We start from the raw sequence: 17,077 nt of genomic DNA, 5'->3' as shown, positions 1-17,077 counted from the left end.
CAAATGTCTTCAGATCTCCAGCAGCAGAAGGTTGTTGGTGAATATAAAACTGCATCATGCTAATGAACTATGTGTGTATCCACTCTCATTCACTTTGTTTAAATATCAATATTTTTAAGAAAACATGAGGTTACGAACGAGCTGATCAGAAATACAAAGGCAGCCAAGCAACAGCAAATGTCATGGAAACCATCTTCCCTCAGGAGTGAACCTCTGCTGGTTTCCTTATTTCCACTGTTGGGGTTTCAGCCAATCAGAGTCAAGGGAACTAAATGGTGCTCCTGGATTGGCTGCTTCACGACACCAACCAGCATGTCAGGTGTCAAAATATTTCAGCTTCCCAAACTGAATTTCCTTAAGAATACTTTAGATATGTGGGAGTTTCCAAGATACCAATATGAGGCTGTACGAATAATTATGAATCTGTGTGAGTTAGGTCCACATTAAACTCATATTTATGTAATTGTTCAATTATCATTCCAGCTTTAAACAGAACAACTCAAATAAATCTTAAAGTTTCTAAAATTCCTGTGTGATGAAGCAGCAGTTAGCATGCTGCAGTTAGCTTAGCTAGCAGAGAAAGCAGTTAGCTTAGCTAGCAGAGACCGTGGTTAGCTTAGCTAACAGAGACCGCGATTAGCTTAGCTAGCAGAGAAAGCAGTTAGCTTAGCTAGCAGAGACCAGGGTTAGCTTAGCTAGCAGAGACCACGGTTAGCTTAGCTAGCAGAGACCGTGGTTAGCTTAGCTAGCAGAGACCGTGGTTAGCTTAGTGAGCAGAGACCGTGGTTAGCTTAGTGAGCAGAGACCGTGGTTAGCTTAGTGAGCAGAGACCGTGGTTAGCTTAGTGAGCAGAGACCGTGGTTAGCTTAGCTAGCAGAGACCGGTGTTCAGTTTGGCTCTGCATCATCTGCTCCATGCAGAAAATGCTGCAGCCTTCTGATTCCTCCGTCTTCTCCAGCTGAGGTTTCAGGCACCATTTTGTGTTTGCTCAGTGAATTCCAGTCAGGATAAATCATCATTTATTAATAACCTCTCAAGACGCAGACGGACAGTGAGTCCCGGGTTTCTGTCAAATTAACGTTGAAGGAATTTGAAGAATCTGATGTTTTACCTTCAGAGACGTAGAAGCATTCTGCACATGTTACAGGATTCACATGTGACAACGGGGACTCAGCATGGTGGATCAGACCGCCGCTCCACTATCCTCACTACGAAACAAACACAAAGTCATATTTAGTGTTTTTGCTTTATTAAAATCATCATTTTGTCAGCGGCGGAGAGCCGAGTTCTGCAGCATCGACTGAATACAGAAGAAACTAATGATCAATTAACTGGCTGGTTTTAACTGAGATGATCCACTTTGTGGACGATCCTCCCACACAGGAAACCTGCCCTCAGACGCTGCTGGTATCAGTGACCCAAACAACCCAGAGTATCGACCCACAGACTCGCTCTTCCCTCATCCGCCTCATCTCTTTACATTTTGACCCACTTTCTCTCTTTTCCCACATTTCATCATTTCTTTACCCACACCCAGCCTCAGTTCTTCCCTCTGACTCGCTTTCCGCTCTCCTCCTTCAAAGGATAGAGGACACGGCTGAAACAAAGGCCGCTTCTATACCAGCTGAGCCAGCAGGACGGAGAGAGGGAGCGAGGGATCAAAACGAGGCAAGGAGGAAAAGAAAGAGGGCAAAGAGTGAGGTGGATGGGAGGGCAGGGATCGGATGGAGCTGTGGAGAAAAGGGTGGAGGCCTGGAGTCAGAGAGCGAGGGATGAATCAGGAGCAGGATGGATGAGTTCGGCTGCAGAGGAGATTTCAGGGATTGCTCTCATGTTAATAGTGTGGCGGTTTCTGGTATCAGCCTGATTGAACGCGAGAATGCAAAGACCGAGTCCATTATGAAATATTTCCCAGAAAAACACTCACATGTCATCAGACAAAGACTCTTTCTGTAAATCTGTGCGGCGACTCGCCATCGCAGGTATGAACACGTCTTAACAGCCATTATCCTTCTGATCTCAGATTATGGAAAAAAATATTTCTGCTGGCTGAAAATACAGATTTTCTGTCATTAAGAAAAATCTTTAGAAGGAATTTAAAACCAGATGTTTGCATAGTGAAAGGACTCAGCAAACCTGCCAAACGTGATAGACTGGAGTTAATACGCACCGGCGCCCCCTGCCCTCAGCACAAGGACATGATACTCTGCTGCTAAATCATGCAAATGACCAAGTGACTGATTTGGTGAATTAATCATTGTCTGTAGCCTCTTCTCAGTATTTATTATTGATGAACTTTTAAATGTTGTCCCATCCTGAAAATGTCCCTGGAAGAAAAACAACCGTGAGGGAAAAACGTCTCCTGATCTGCAGCTGAGAGTCTGGTAAAAACATCCCAAATGTGGTCAAGCTGTGAATCAACACCAAAAATAAAAACCTCTTTAGAACCCGGTCAGAACCAGATCAATCAGCTGCCATTTGAACAGAGATGCATGATGAGCATGGCAGCGACGGCTGGAGGGAGGAGCCGCTGTGGGTCAGCTCATGGCTGTGAAGAGGCTAATGAGGCGGCGCCTCGGGGTCAGGACACCTTCACTCTGACCTCATCTGAATCTGTAAGAACGGCTGCATCCTTAATGAGGTCTGGAGGACTGAAGTGAACATCCCGGCCAGCAGCATGGCCGCCATGACAAAGAGCAAAGACGTTCTCTGTGTTTATCGTTGCATATTTTATGCAGAAAATCCGCAGCAGTTTAAAAAGTGACTCTGTCAAACATAGATGCCCTAAAACCTGAAATGTATTTAAAGGAAACAGGATAAAATAAGTCGTTTGCCAGGATCCCAGTGCAGCGATGACATCATATTTATGCTGCCTGGATGATGATGTCATCACATTCATGTCAATATGATAAACAAATGAGAACTAGTTCATGTTGAAGCTGTGAATGTTTACCTAGTGAACTATGAACATGAACCTATTCATTCTAACCTGACTGAACTGAACTGGTTCATGTTGAACGAAAACACAACTGATGATTTCACAGAGGCGTAACATGAACATGTCACACGATCTGCTGCTTTACCTGGTTGCTACGGCAACCAGACATTAAATCATCCAGCAGTAAATTTTCCCATTTAGGTTTAACTTGTGGGTCCAGCTGGGATCTCTTCCTGGTTCTGTACCTCTGGTACGGTGGCTGACTGGGACAAAACACTGCAAAACACAAATACAACAGAAAAATTCAGCAAATGGCCTCATCTGCAAACAGAAGAAACATGAAACAAATGATATTTTAGAATGAATCCATCTGCAGGAGACCAAAACAGCCAAATGTGTCAAACTTTTGGTTTTACTTTAAAATGTTTGTCATTAAGCAAGACAGAAATACTGAAATGTTAAAAATATTTCATCTGTTTATGCAAATTACCTCATATGTGTGTGCGTGTGTGTGTAGGTGTGTATGCGTGTGTGTGTTTATGTGCAATGCTTGGCTGAGCCCAATGACTGAGCTCAATACCAGCCAGTCGCTTTTATCAATTATTGAAGCAGGTCAGTAAGCAGGAGGAGAAAGAGCCGAGTATCTCTGCTTCACTTCCTGTTGTCCAAAATATTATGCTTTCATTTCAAACATCTCAAAAACTTTAGATGAGGTTGAAAATGCTCAAACAGAGAACATTTCTTTTATAAATGTGGCTTCAGGCCAGGATGAAAGAAAGGTAACTAATGTTGCACAAACTGCTGAGTTTCTGATCTGTGCTGTGATGCTTAATGTAGCAGAAACAGAAATCCACTGTTTGTGACTTTAAGGTCTTAAAAAATGTTGAGCTGAATAAAATTGGTTCCCCTCGGATTGTTACATACATTTACTGGTCAAAACAAAAAGGAGGCAGTGAGACGGAGCACGGCAGGCCTTCCTACGATCAGCGTCTGTCTGAGGAAAATAAAAGTAGAATGTGAAGCCCCCCAGCTGCAACAGCAAACAAACTCATTAAACCATAATTAGGACATCTGCTGCATATGAGATGCTATCAGAGATGCAAATGGAAAACGGATGTGAAACATTGGGGTCATTCTCCACTACAGCCTGCGACACAGAGGGAGGCTGAAATACAAGCTAGACTGGAAAAATCATCCACACACCCCAGTGCATGAGGACAGCAATCACATGGCTGACATGCTAACAGGTCAGCAGCAGCAGCAGGTCAGAGGTCATCAACCAGAGAAGTGCAGACTGAAGACTTTTAATCTCTGCGTTATTTTCTTTCTTTTATTTTTTATTAACTGATCACAGCTGCAATAAACCGACTCCTGTTGCTTCACATTTCTACTCCCAGTTGTCACATTATCAGCTTTTGGAAGCACCGATTTCCTGCTCCGATGCTAAACTGTTAGCTGCTGGTTTCTGGAAAGGAAAAACATTTAAAAGGAAAACCAGAAAACTATTAGTGTTTATTAATGTTCTCCATTTCTAAATAATATCTTTCTGCAGTAAAAGTGTTTGGGTTGCTGTTGCTTTCTAATCCTTCCCAAACCAGTTTGCAGCAACAGTTGGAGATTTTGATGAAACAGGAAGTGCACTGGTAGCACTTCCTGTTTATCAGTTTATGGAGTGAGTTTGTTCAGCAGCACCTGGCTGATGCTGTTTCTGTTAAATCTGTTAGTAAAGGGTGCACTTAGTTTTCCCTGTGACTGTGCGATACATCAGAGAGGGATAGCATCTGCTAGCACCTGTTAGCATCTGTTAGCACCTGTTAGCATCTGTTAGCATCTGCTAGCACCATCAAGTAAAAGCTGCTGAAAAGCCTGGAGGTCCTGTCAGCAAACAATCCTCCTTCTAAGAGCAGACGAGGTCTGTGAGTGATCAAAGCCGTTTCCGATTCCTCTGTCTCTTCCTGTCTGGATCACGCGGTTCAGTGTGAAAGGTAAACACCAGATGACACCGCAGTGTGTGTGTGTTGTGTGTGTTTGGAGGGAGGAGTTCCTCCCAGATGGACCATCTTTCATCCCTCCATCTCTCCTACTCTCTCCACGATCTCTCTGTCGTTCTCACCACCCATCCATCCATCTCTGCCCACACAACACCCTCACTCTACCCATCATCCTCCACTGCATCTGCTTCTCTCCACCCCCACGTCTGCGCTGCTGCTGGACACTTAAAGATGGATCAGATCGTTTCTCTGGTGAGCATCAAGTTTTAAAACCAACTGACAGGAAGACCTGAAGGACTCGTTACAGCCGGCTGCTCGACTTTACTGACGGTTTAAAGCTGGACAAAGATACTGGAGATTAAATGATAATAATTCAGAGGACGGTGCTGTGACGAGGTTTGGTAGAAACACTCCTGTTTAAAATTACAAGCATTCTGTGTAGATTTATTATGGTATGAGCTTCAGTTGATCAAATGTCTATAATCACTCCTAAAAACATCCGAATCTTTGCATAAATGTGTCAAATTGTAAATTATAGGTCAAAATGTAAAAGCTACATTTCTCAAATGACTGAGATGTTCTGGACAAAAATGCAAGCTGATAGAAACATTTTGCCAAGAGATGATCTGACAGGATGTTCATAAAGACACAGACTTAAATAACCAGCTGAGGCCAGATGACATAACACTGAGCTTCTGTCCTCCACTGGAAACATTTGAGTTTTAGTTCTGATGCAGCAGTCGCTCCCATCCACTGCCTTACCAGAGGCACCAAACTCAGAAGACAGTGTTAGACTGAACCTCCAGCTGGGAGGGAAGGACTCTCTGGTCCAGGCTAGTTAGCAACCGCTACTTCCTGTCTTTTGCAGCCATGACGACATTACGCTCTTATTTGCAACATTTTAATAATTTGCTCAAAACAACAAACATGGCCGATCAGTCAAACTTCACCTTCCTTCCTGCATAGCTGCAGGTTCAGCACCGAGCCTCATGCTGACGTTTCTCCACCTGAGCAGGTTTCAACAGATGCAGGTAAAGAAACCAAAAGATCCTGCGACAGGACACTTTCCTCTGACTGCCAGAGAAAACTAAATGATGACATTGTGCAACTTTCAACGTTTCAAAAATTATATTTTCACTCAACTTAAAAATAAGCAGTTATTTTTAATTCAGCAATTTATCATCACAACTATAGACGACCTTTACAAGACTTCCCCATTTCTACTACAAAGATAACCAAGGGAAAGATAAGCAGCTCATTATGTTTGCAGCCTTTAAAAAGTGATGGAACACAAATCCACATTTTATGTCTCATGATTGTAAACAAACACTAAAACCACCACGGTGAACTTCATGCAGATAAAATAAAATAATAATCCAGGTTTTTGTCACCAGTCTAATAAATCATAACCATTATGAGCATTTAATGCTCATAACAACAAAGAGAAGCAGAGAGTTCAAAGTTTAACCACAACATGTGGAACATCAATGCTAAAGAAGCCAGTCAGAATGAAGAATGTCAGTACAGTCATGTGGGAAAGTAAGTACACCCTGTGTTCCTTCAGAGAACTGAAGTGCCAGCCTGGTAAAATGCATCGATCAATGCATTGATTAGTTGATCAAAAGAAGCTGCTGAGGAGCATCCAGCTGCGCCAACACCCAGCTTAGATCAGCAACTGTTGCTGCCCATCAACCTGGGAGGTTATAACTCATTTTCTTTGAAGTCATCATCCTTTCAAGAGTGGATTTCCTCAAGATCAGACCAGATAAAGCTCCAAGAAATTACCAGGAGCCCGAGAGCTCAGTCCAAGTCTCTGCAGGGCTTAAATGTTAAAGATGATGACAGAACAAGTAGAGAAGGAAATCATTATCGGTTTGGAGGGAATGAAGGAGAAAACTGCTAATCTAGACAAACATGAGATCTGGGAGTCGGTGAAACGTCACCATCATCATGTTGGTTCTCCCTCTGCTGAGGGTCACATTCCTGTTTCATAGAAAGTTCTCCTGGTTCAGTTCTTCTGTTTGTGTCTCTGTTCTCTATTCAAACCTCCAGCATGTGGTGAGACATGGCTGTTCATACTGAGCCTGGTTCTGGTTCAGGTTCCTCAGTATCCATCAGAACGGTGGTGAATCATTGATTCGGTCATAAGTGGTCTGACCTCTGTGCTCAAACCCACCTGACCAGCTGCTGTAGCTCAGACTGGTGGTTCTGATGGAAAAGTGTCAGAAAACTGACTTCAGATAAACAGAAACAGACCAGTCTGGGTGTCCATGGTACCTCCACTGGAAAAACAGGCTCCGTGTCAAAGGTCATCAGTTCGTCTGCGGTCCAGCTGCATCGCTAAGGTGATGGAGGTTCTACTGAAGGAAGCAGGAGCTGCTGGACCACGGTTCCAGGCATGGGAAAGTGTTTGTGTTTGATTTGGACGAGCAGCATTTAGATTTCATACAGCAGGTGGTCCAGGCATGTGTAAGTGTAATCCATCCAGAATAATACTGTTATCTGTTCCAGGTTGTTAAACCCACTGAGCTGCGTTGCAGACATGCATGCTGCCAGAGCAGATGGTTTACTCCTGAACAGAGAGGAGAGGAAAAGCTCAGGCGTTTCTGCTGGGAGGAGCCTGACAGTCTGAGGAAATAACCACCTTCTTCTCTATGGAAGTAGAGCTCGTAAAATAACACTCCTCTAAAGCTTCCCATGTTAGTATCTGCTGCTCACATGACTGCAGGACGTCCACAAAGTAACAGAGTGGATCAGATTTCCATCTGGATGAAACTCTACTCTGCTGTATTATTGTGCAGAATGAGACGGTCAAGCAGACGCCACAGATTTATGGTTGCAATGATAAAACAATAAATCACCCCATAAACACGAACGCTGCTCTGGAATAAAAGCAGACACTCTGAAGCCCTGCTGGCGTTTTGTCATGAATTCTCCAACAGACTCAGCAGCTGAAGCCGCAGCGTCCCTGTGCGCTGCAGCATGCTGCAGCGCACAGGGACAGGAAAACCTCTGGCTGCAGGAAATATTCAGACCTGCACATCCTCAAAGCAAACAGTGGAAACGGTTTCATCATATCCTTCTTATTCTTTATGCTATTATTCAACAAATGCAGTTCCTGAAATTATGAATCCTGAAGTTTGCTTGTATAAAAAGTAGAAAATATGTTACAAATCCAGGAGACCATGATGAAATAAGATGGTTGTTAGTCTTAAAAGAATGTTTTAAAGCTGTGGTGTGTAAGGAGCGTCCAGGGGCCCGTTTCCAGCCCAGGGGCCGATTCCATGCAATTCAACAGCTGAACTAAACTGATGCAGAATGAGGCTTTTTATGTTTAATGAGGGCAAAATTATTGCCAACAAATTAAAATCGTATTACTGTTGAAAATATCAGGGACAACATAAAGTGTAATTTCATAACTACACTTTTATCATTGAGCCTAATGTCAGTCAATAGAACTGTAGCTTTGATGCATCCAAATCTACCTCAGTGATTTTTGTGTTCATTTTGATTAATTACATAGATTTGAACACATATTTTTCCACATATAAAGATTATGGCTGGAACCTGTTATTGATATATTTATGGTAACATCTATAATCACAAGCTGCATCAGCAGCGGTGAACAAAGCTGCGTCTCTCGGCCCTCTGAGGTTTATTTCTGCTTCTAAACGATCTGATTGGACAACTGCTGTGTTCAAGTTGTGCTAAACGGCGTTAGCCTGTCAGCAAAGCTATTCAAGCCTAAAGTAGCATCTCAATGCTAAACATGTAGCAGCAGCACAGATGCTAACGCTAATGTTAGCTTACAAGCAGATATTGGTGTTTGTCTCCATTGTTGACCTTTGACCCCTGAAGAGAGGAGCGGCTGATTGATTTAATCATGAGCCGTTTTATTCTGTCTCATGTTCTTGTAAATCTTATTAAAATTAGTTTTCTTTGCTTTTGCTGGTTTTTCATTTAAAGTTGTTTTGATGGGAATCTATGGTGACTTTAGGCAGAAAGATGAACGACAGTTTGATTACAATCAGAGGCAAATAAACTCCATGAAGTCTGGCTGATCAGATGTGACGGCTAAACCAAACCAGTTTGATTAAACAGGTTTCCTGTCTGCAGCACTCAGAAAACTTTCACCAATTTACCCGTCAAAGCTCATCAACATTTTTAACATCTGATTGATTTCATCCGTTTTGAACACCTTCATTTCAGGGAAGAGCCTCTTCAAGCACAGACCCTGAAACTCATCCTGCTTTAATCATAAACTAAATAACTTCCAAAAAACAATAAATATCCAGAGAAGAAACAGAGAAATCAGATTCCCACTGAGGCCTAAATGTCTTTGATCTGGAGCTCCATGAAACCAGCCAGACCAGGCACACACACACACACTCACACTCACACTCACACACACGCACTCACACACACACACACACACACACACACACACACACACACACACACACACACACACACACACACACACATGCACACACACAGCTGTGGGTCCATGCATAGGTGTGTGTGTGCGCATGTGTGTGTGTTGTGAATAATTATGTGTCTTTCTACAAAATGTCAGTGGACTTCAAAGAACATCAGACAAGTATACACACACACTGCATAACCCATTATTCAGAGAAATGGGCCAGAATAAATTTGTCTGCTGTGTGTTTTTATCGTGTATCTGCATGTGTGTGTGTGTGTGTGTGTGTGTGTGTGTGTGTGTGTGTGTGTGTGATCCTTGTGCAGAGGAGACTGTATTATTTAGAGAGGCACTGCGTGGCTGCAGGTGTAGATGTTGGTTTCTAGCTGGAACCTAAATGTTTACAGATAAGTGATGTTTTTCTGAGTGTCGCCATGGAAACGGGGTTCGATCGGGATGAAGGTCTCGATTCTGCATCACAAGTTATTTCAAATAACTGAACTAAACATTCAGAAGTTTTTTGTAAAGTTGTTAAAGTTTTCTGCCACTCTTCTCCATCTTATATTAATTATTCATGCTCACACATTTTAGTCAACTTAGTGCAGAAGAAATATGAATGTGGTGATTTGGTCAGATTAGAACCTGATGCTGAACTTTCACTGTCAGCTGTTCTCTTCTTTCATTTATCAGTTTATTCAGTCAGAATGAAGCATTCTGCTGATCATTTCACCTTCTCCTGTCTTACACACTCTTATCATTATGTCATCACTTAAACAATCACCTGACTTAGAAACCAAAGTCAGTGAGGTCCATTAAAATAAACATTGTTTCTGTGCTGTTAATAAATGTAGATTAATGATTGCAGATTCCCACCATTTAAGCTCCATAATACAGAATTAGGATAAAACCCAGGATAAAATGTACAGCATTAAAAAGATCCCACATGGATCTAAATCCACTATTGAGTTGAAATCAGCCTGAGGTGGAAAAGGACAAAATGTTTGTAGAATATATGAAGTTTGTCGTCTTTGCTCAGCATCTTCACATCAAATGGTCTGAAGCAGCAACACGCCAAGAACTCGACCTTCAGACAGAAACGTCCAAACAGGATGATTCAATAATCCCATTTCACTCTGTGTGCCTCTTCAACACAGGCCACAAACAGGAACAGGAGCATTACAGGGACATATTAAAAATGTTTTATATTAAAACAGACAAAAACTGAATTAATCTAACTAACCTGCAGACAAAAACACAGCATGCTTCACATAACTAGCCATCAGAGCAAACATGTTACTTCTCAGAAGCTGCACACAAACACCCAACAGAAAAACCTCCTGGGATGAGGTGGACATGAATCAGGAAGATAAACCTTAAGACGTTTGGAGCACTAAAACATCTAGACGTGGAAACTGAGGAACTGATGGTCCAAATACCATAAAAACTGCAAATCTCCTCTGAGGCCCACAAACTTATGGTAGGATTCAAATCCTCCTAGTTTAATAGCAGCAGCTTCTAGAAAATGTTTCATTTTCCCATCCACAGCATTGAGGTACTAAACACTCAACGGTGAGAGCACCTCTGACTGATGGTATCTACATGCTCTGGTACGGCTGCGTTTCCTCACAGATGAACTGGTTCACCGCAGTAACAGCCTGACAGAACCAATTTCTCCACATAATGTGTTTTTAATCACTGATGTGATGCAGCTGCTTAGGAGCCCATATCCCTCTTATTGACTCATTTCTTCAATGCAAACTATGTTTAATAATCCAGAAGCAGCCAACTGGATCTTTGCATTGGTGGGCATCTGCTAGAAAATGTACATCTACACAGAAATATGGAGAAATGGTTAACTGCAGGGCCAGACATCCATTTCAGCCAGTCTCATTAGCAGCTAAAGTGCCTCTGACTGATTCTTCACATGCATTTGCATCCTCCCTAATAAAGCACCATATTTTTTACTGTGAACATTGGTTTAATGGCATAATAAGTTTGTTTATGCTCACAAACTAAAGAAGCAGCTGTTGACGGCTCGATTTGAGGTGGGATTTCTTCATTTGTTCCTGATCCTGTATGATGGGAATGCAGCGGAGCGTTCAGCCTGAGCTGGCAGCTTCTGGGCTGATTAGCATCCATATGTGACTCCAACAGGAATGGAGGCTTTCCATCAGTTTCCATCAGCAGACGGTCAAGTCAGTCCTGAGCGATTACAACTCCAAAACAGCAAACACAGTCTGAGCTCCTGCTTAGGTCACTTCGAATCAGGCATTTAGCTTCACTTATTAATAAATAAATCTCTCTTTCTTTCATTATTATGAATTTTAACAAATGAAAATCATTTAGGTAATTTTATCTGATTAATACAAGAGAAGTTTGCTCTGATTTAAATTCAGACAGTGAGAAAAAATGGTGCATGTAAACTTCTGGTTTCCACTGTAGAGAACAGGCAATTAACTCTTATTACAGTAAAACATGAAGAGATCAGGTTTATGGTATGTAAGTCAGTGAATTAATACATTTTACTCCAGAAAACTTTAACAAGGTTGAAACCCAGAAGCGTTTCTGAAGCAGCTGGTCTGAATCTGCAGATCAGAACTGATCCAGTGATTCCTCTGCTCAGTTTCTCTGGTGGAAGGCTGAATTTAAATCGAACTGGTGCTGGTGAGGAACCGCGCCGCACCGCACCGCACCACGCCGCACCGCACCGCACCGCACCACACCACACCACACCGCACCGCACCACGCCGCACCGCACCGCACCGCACCACACCACACCGCACCGCGCCGCACCGCACCACGCCACACCACACCGCACCGCACCACGCCGCACCGCGCCGCACCACGCCGCACCGCGCCGCACCGCACCGCACCACGCCGCACCGCGCCGCACCGCACCACGCCGCACCGCACCGCACCGCACCGCACCACGCCGCACCGCACCGCACCACGCCGCACCGCACCGCACCACGCCGCACCGCGCCGCACCACGCCGCACCACGCCGCACCGCACCGCACCACGCCACACGCAAGTAAGTGGAATGTTAACAGTCAGGCAGGCAGCGGAGCCGCATGCAGGTCTTAGCCTTTAACTGTCTCACTTTCAGAGCAGACATCACATATTTCACATCCTACACACACACACACACACACACACACACACACACACACACACACACACACACACACACTGCTCCATCAGCTGTTCTCAGGGCAGAACTTGAACTCACTTGCGGGGCGGCTACTTGGGTTCGTGATTTTCAGGTAGATACCACGCAGGTTTACCTCATATGAGTAGCATTTACTCCACTACTGTTGTCATTCTGTTGCCTTCCCAGTAAAATAATCCTGACATCCACGCACAAAGTTGCTTTTCTTATTTATCTTCAACACACAAACTAACCTGGCGTCTTCTACCCTGAACGGTGGTAGGAATTTAACACATACCAATCTCTATAACCCCTTATATACATTTACAAACAAGAACAGTTCTTAAACTTCAGCATATAACTTCACACACCTCCGCACACAGGGCCCGCACTCTCACACACAGTCCAATACCCGTTGACACTTCCGTTGGCCTGTTGATGTTCGAGTTCGCTGAAGTCCCGTTACTTTTCCCCTTGTTGGAACCGGATGGACCAAACGAAACCGTCTCGCTCCGCCGACGTCCTCATTAACGGGTCCACACTTCCCATTACTTAATTCTGAACTATCCTCCGCGTATAATCTTTTTTCTAACTCACCAACTATGTTTAACACGAATTTTTTGTTTCCCGTATTGTTCCAATCCCTCTTTCTTTTTTCTCTCCTTCCGCTCTCGTTCTCCTCTCCTCTCCCAGAATCCTCTTTCTCTCCCATTTCTTTCCCTCCGTACACTTCACTTCCCCTCGTAAATCTCAGTTACTCTCAGACATAGGAATTCATCCCTCCCCGTACTCTACAATAAGGTAAATCACCGAAATATACATTTATGTAACTCCCTTACCCATTCTTAACCCCAGTTACCTATCAAAAGACATAAACCCCCTCTTCTTGTGGTTCTCAAACCCCAGGGCTACACACACACCTCATGTCATCAAGGTAAATGGTGAAGGCTTGCTAGAGGTCAGACATCTTGAATAGATGTTTTGCTTGTAATTTTCTCGCTGTCTGAACAGTTTCTGTTCCCTGAAAGTTCGGCCATATTTCTGTCTTACATCCTGACTTTACATTTTAAAATCGCTGCTGCTCTTCACATTTCTTCTGTCATCTATAGTGAAACACTCTCGGTCTCCTGACTCTTGGCTCATCTGCACATGTCAGCTGGCCTCTGAAGTTTTGATTTAGCAGAAATTATTTCTGCCTAAAGTTAATTGTAATCTCATAAAAAAGTAAATTACCTAATTAGGGGGAGATTCTTTATTTGAACATACAGTTGAGCCCAAAAATATTCATACAACTGGCATATTTATCTTTAAATTAATCTTTTGTTTTGACCTAAACGTTTCTTCAGACATGTACTAAATTCTGACAGAGAGTCTGTGGAGGCAGCTAAAGATTAGGGTGATGGCAAAGAGGCCTTCCATCCTCCAGGACTTGGAGTTCGTCTCCAAAGATAAATACTGAAATTACTGGTGGAAACATGGAAAAAGCTGCTCAGACGTTACAAGAAGCTGAAATGACAGTAACGGTTACTGCACTGAATATTGAGAAGATAAAATATTATTTTGACTTTTCCTCTGGAATCTGTTACTATTTTGGTGCTTTGACCTTTTGTAAATATATAAATCTGTTATTTTAAAGGGAATGTTTAACTCAGAGAACTAACCTTACATGAATATAATTTTTCTTACATCGCTGTCCTTCAAAGTGGTTAGAAAAATGCAAGTAATTAAAAAATCTGATGGAAATCCTGAACTGTATTTCTAAACTGTTTCAGGGTTATGTTGATGCTGCAGCAGCTTCTATACTAACCGCTTCTATAGCTGCTGCTGTTCCCACTGAACACCTGACTGCATCAGACGTGTTCATTCACAAACTGCTGCAGGTCACGTGAGCCGCCCAGAAACTTTAATGGGTAGCGATACGAAACATCATCCCGTCTGTCCTGACCTTCATCTGCCTGACCTCAATCTGTTCTGACCTTCATCTGTCTGACCTTCATCTGCTTGACCTTCATCTGCCTGACCTTCATCTGCTTGACCTTCATCTGCCTGACCTTCATCTGCCTGACCTTCATCTACCTGACCTCAATCTGTTCTGACCTTCATCTGTCTGACCTTCATCTGCCTGACCTTCATCTGCCTGACCTTCATTTGCCCTGACATTCATCTGCCTGACCTTCATTTGCCCTGACCTTCATCTGCCTGACCTTCATTTGCCCTGACCTTCATCTGCCTGACCTTCATTTGCCCTGACCTTCATCTGCCTGACCTTCATTTGCCCTGACCTTCATCTGTCTGACCTATATCTACCCTGACTTCCACCTTCCTGACCTCCATCTACCTGACCTTCATCTGCCTGACCTTCATCTGCCTGACCTTCATCTACCCTGACCTTCATCTTCATTTCACACTAATCCACCTTCATTAATAATTGACATCTAATCTCTGAAGCAGCAATAAAAGAAACCATTTATTTTATTTTCCTCAGGCCAGCCTGACCAACTCGACTCTGCAACAAAAGATTGAAACAACCTAAAGATTGAAACAAAGGAAGGTCACAAGAGCTCCTAGCTGAGGTGTATAATTAGGTTGAAACCCGAGTTCTGAAGTTACATCAGGACTGGTCATCCTGTGGAAGATGTTTAATTATATACTAGCTGTGTTGCTCGGCTTACCACAGCTAATGAGTTTTAACATCCAGCATGGAGGATGCATTGTGCCCTAAAGCTGCTGTAACCAAACATGCCCTGAGTCCTGAGCAGACATTGAGAAACTAGAATCGGGTTTCTAGAGTTCAGTAACTATGAATCCAGCTCATCGTTGTTTCAGCTCTTAGCTAGACGTTAAAAGCTTTGATCAGCAGATAATCTGACAGTTAGTTCAGACACTCAAAGAATTTCTTTAAGCAGCATTTTAACTGAGGAGCTACATGTATGAATTTGAGACGTTTAACAGAGTCAGGACATTAAATGATAAAAATGTGATTGATTGATCAGAAGCAACAGTTCAATCTACAAACATCAGTGGCTGCATATTTGGTGATGATGATGTTTGCATGTTTTGACTAATTTTGTCTGATATTAGAGTGAATATAATAAAAGCAAGACAATAAAAGCACAGATGCTAAAATTTAAATATTCAAAGCAATAAAACTAAAATAGAATAAAATCCAAATGGCAGAAAGTCAAAGTGAATTCAACCTTTTCTGTGTAACATGAGTCCAGATTATTCACAGAAAACTTGAGGACCTTTTTGTAAAGCATATCTCCTAACCAAGGAGATTTAACTGACATGACAGGAAGCTAAATTCACTCTTAAGTTAATGTCAAATAAAGCTTCCCAATGATACTGTTTGGAAGCAATCATGTCTATAGATGAGGATCAATAACTCCCACTGTAGGCTGACATCTTTAAAGTGGATCCGGTCAGGATTACAACCCAGAGCATCATAAGTCTGAAACAAAACGCTTCAGAGGCAGAGTTTCAGTAAATACATCCTGGGAGAGAAATGTCCTGAAGACGGATTATCTCAAACGCAGCAGCAGCAGCGTGGAGCTTCATAAAGAGTTTCTAATATTACTTTGAAACGTCTGTCATCACTTGCTGTCTGATTAATTTGAATAATTATTGGTTCGTTTAGCAGCACAGAGATCATTTAAACCCCACATTGTCAGTTAATCCTTACAATTAAAATAAACAAAACTAAAAGTACGCAGTGATGATGCAACAGGACACTGGGAATTTCAACATCACTTTGTACAATGGTAGTGTAACAAGTTTAGAAAATGTGCTTTTATTTATTTTTATAATGTTTGAAATTTCACCAAATCCTGATTAATACTGAAGAATCATATTTTTTTGTTATATTTTAAGGATTGTATTATTTTATTTATTTTGGTAAACACTACTACCTGTACTGTTGCTTTAAGAGAGTGTTCTATGACATCATTACTGTACTACCCTCAGTTGGCGCTAGGCTGCCTGAGGAGAGGTAGGAAAGTTTCTTTGCTCTTGGTTAAGTTCATGGTTTTTTTGATATTTGTAAAATAATTGAAAGCACATGCAGCTGTGAATGTTTATGTTTTAATACATACATTTCTTTTGACAAGTTAAGAAAATTTTGTTGTAAATATTAGAGCTTATATTGTTATTAGTTAGTCACAGGGTTTCTCCATGTGCTTATCTGCTAGGGGAATTCCGACTTCTGTGTGTGGAAGAGCTGCATGCTAAAGGGCTTTCTGTATTTCTATTTGTGCAGGCCTCTGCCAGCAACCTGCATTAAACAACAACCAGCAACTCCAGTGGTCTGAGTCCCTTCTTGGTCTGAACACAACGCAGACTACATCGAGGTTAACCGTCTGTATAAGACTAGATTTTTGGTAAAAGAACACTAGTAATATACACCGGTTACAGTAGCAAATCAAAAGGGCCTTTCATACCTCAGAAACAAAATCTGAATGTTTGCTTCATGTTGAGATTCATGTAATAAATGTCTTGATATGGAAGCCAGATAGGAGCCAATGAGGCGGCAGCGTTTCAACGTTTCCTCCACAAACTCCAAATGAAAATTCCTGTCAGTCAA

General features: G+C 42.4%; 1 protein-coding gene and 1 long non-coding RNA gene across 2 annotated transcripts in view; one reads left to right on the top strand and one right to left on the bottom strand.

The window, feature by feature from the left end:
• The window catches only part of LOC106932438 (leucine-rich repeat and fibronectin type-III domain-containing protein 5), an 84,374-nt gene that overhangs the window by 35,151 nt on the left and 32,146 nt on the right, over positions 1-17,077 (bottom strand). The window contains exon 2 of the mRNA XM_088002638.1: positions 1,112-1,208. The gene's annotated coding sequence lies outside the window, so the exon portion shown is untranslated. The remainder of the gene's footprint in view (positions 1-1,111; positions 1,209-17,077) is intronic.
• On the top strand, positions 16,268-16,791 carry LOC148152865 (uncharacterized). The gene is made up of 2 exons (XR_015761972.1): positions 16,268-16,486; positions 16,686-16,791. It is a non-coding gene; the product is annotated as an uncharacterized LOC148152865 (long non-coding RNA).

This window comes from Poecilia mexicana, unplaced genomic scaffold, assembly GCF_051168715.1.
Source record: "Poecilia mexicana isolate PSO_F unplaced genomic scaffold, ASM5116871v1 scaffold_22, whole genome shotgun sequence".
NCBI lineage: Eukaryota > Metazoa > Chordata > Actinopteri > Cyprinodontiformes > Poeciliidae > Poecilia > Poecilia mexicana.
Note: the sequence above shows the minus strand (reverse complement) of the source record. Positions and strands in the feature narration are given on the sequence as shown.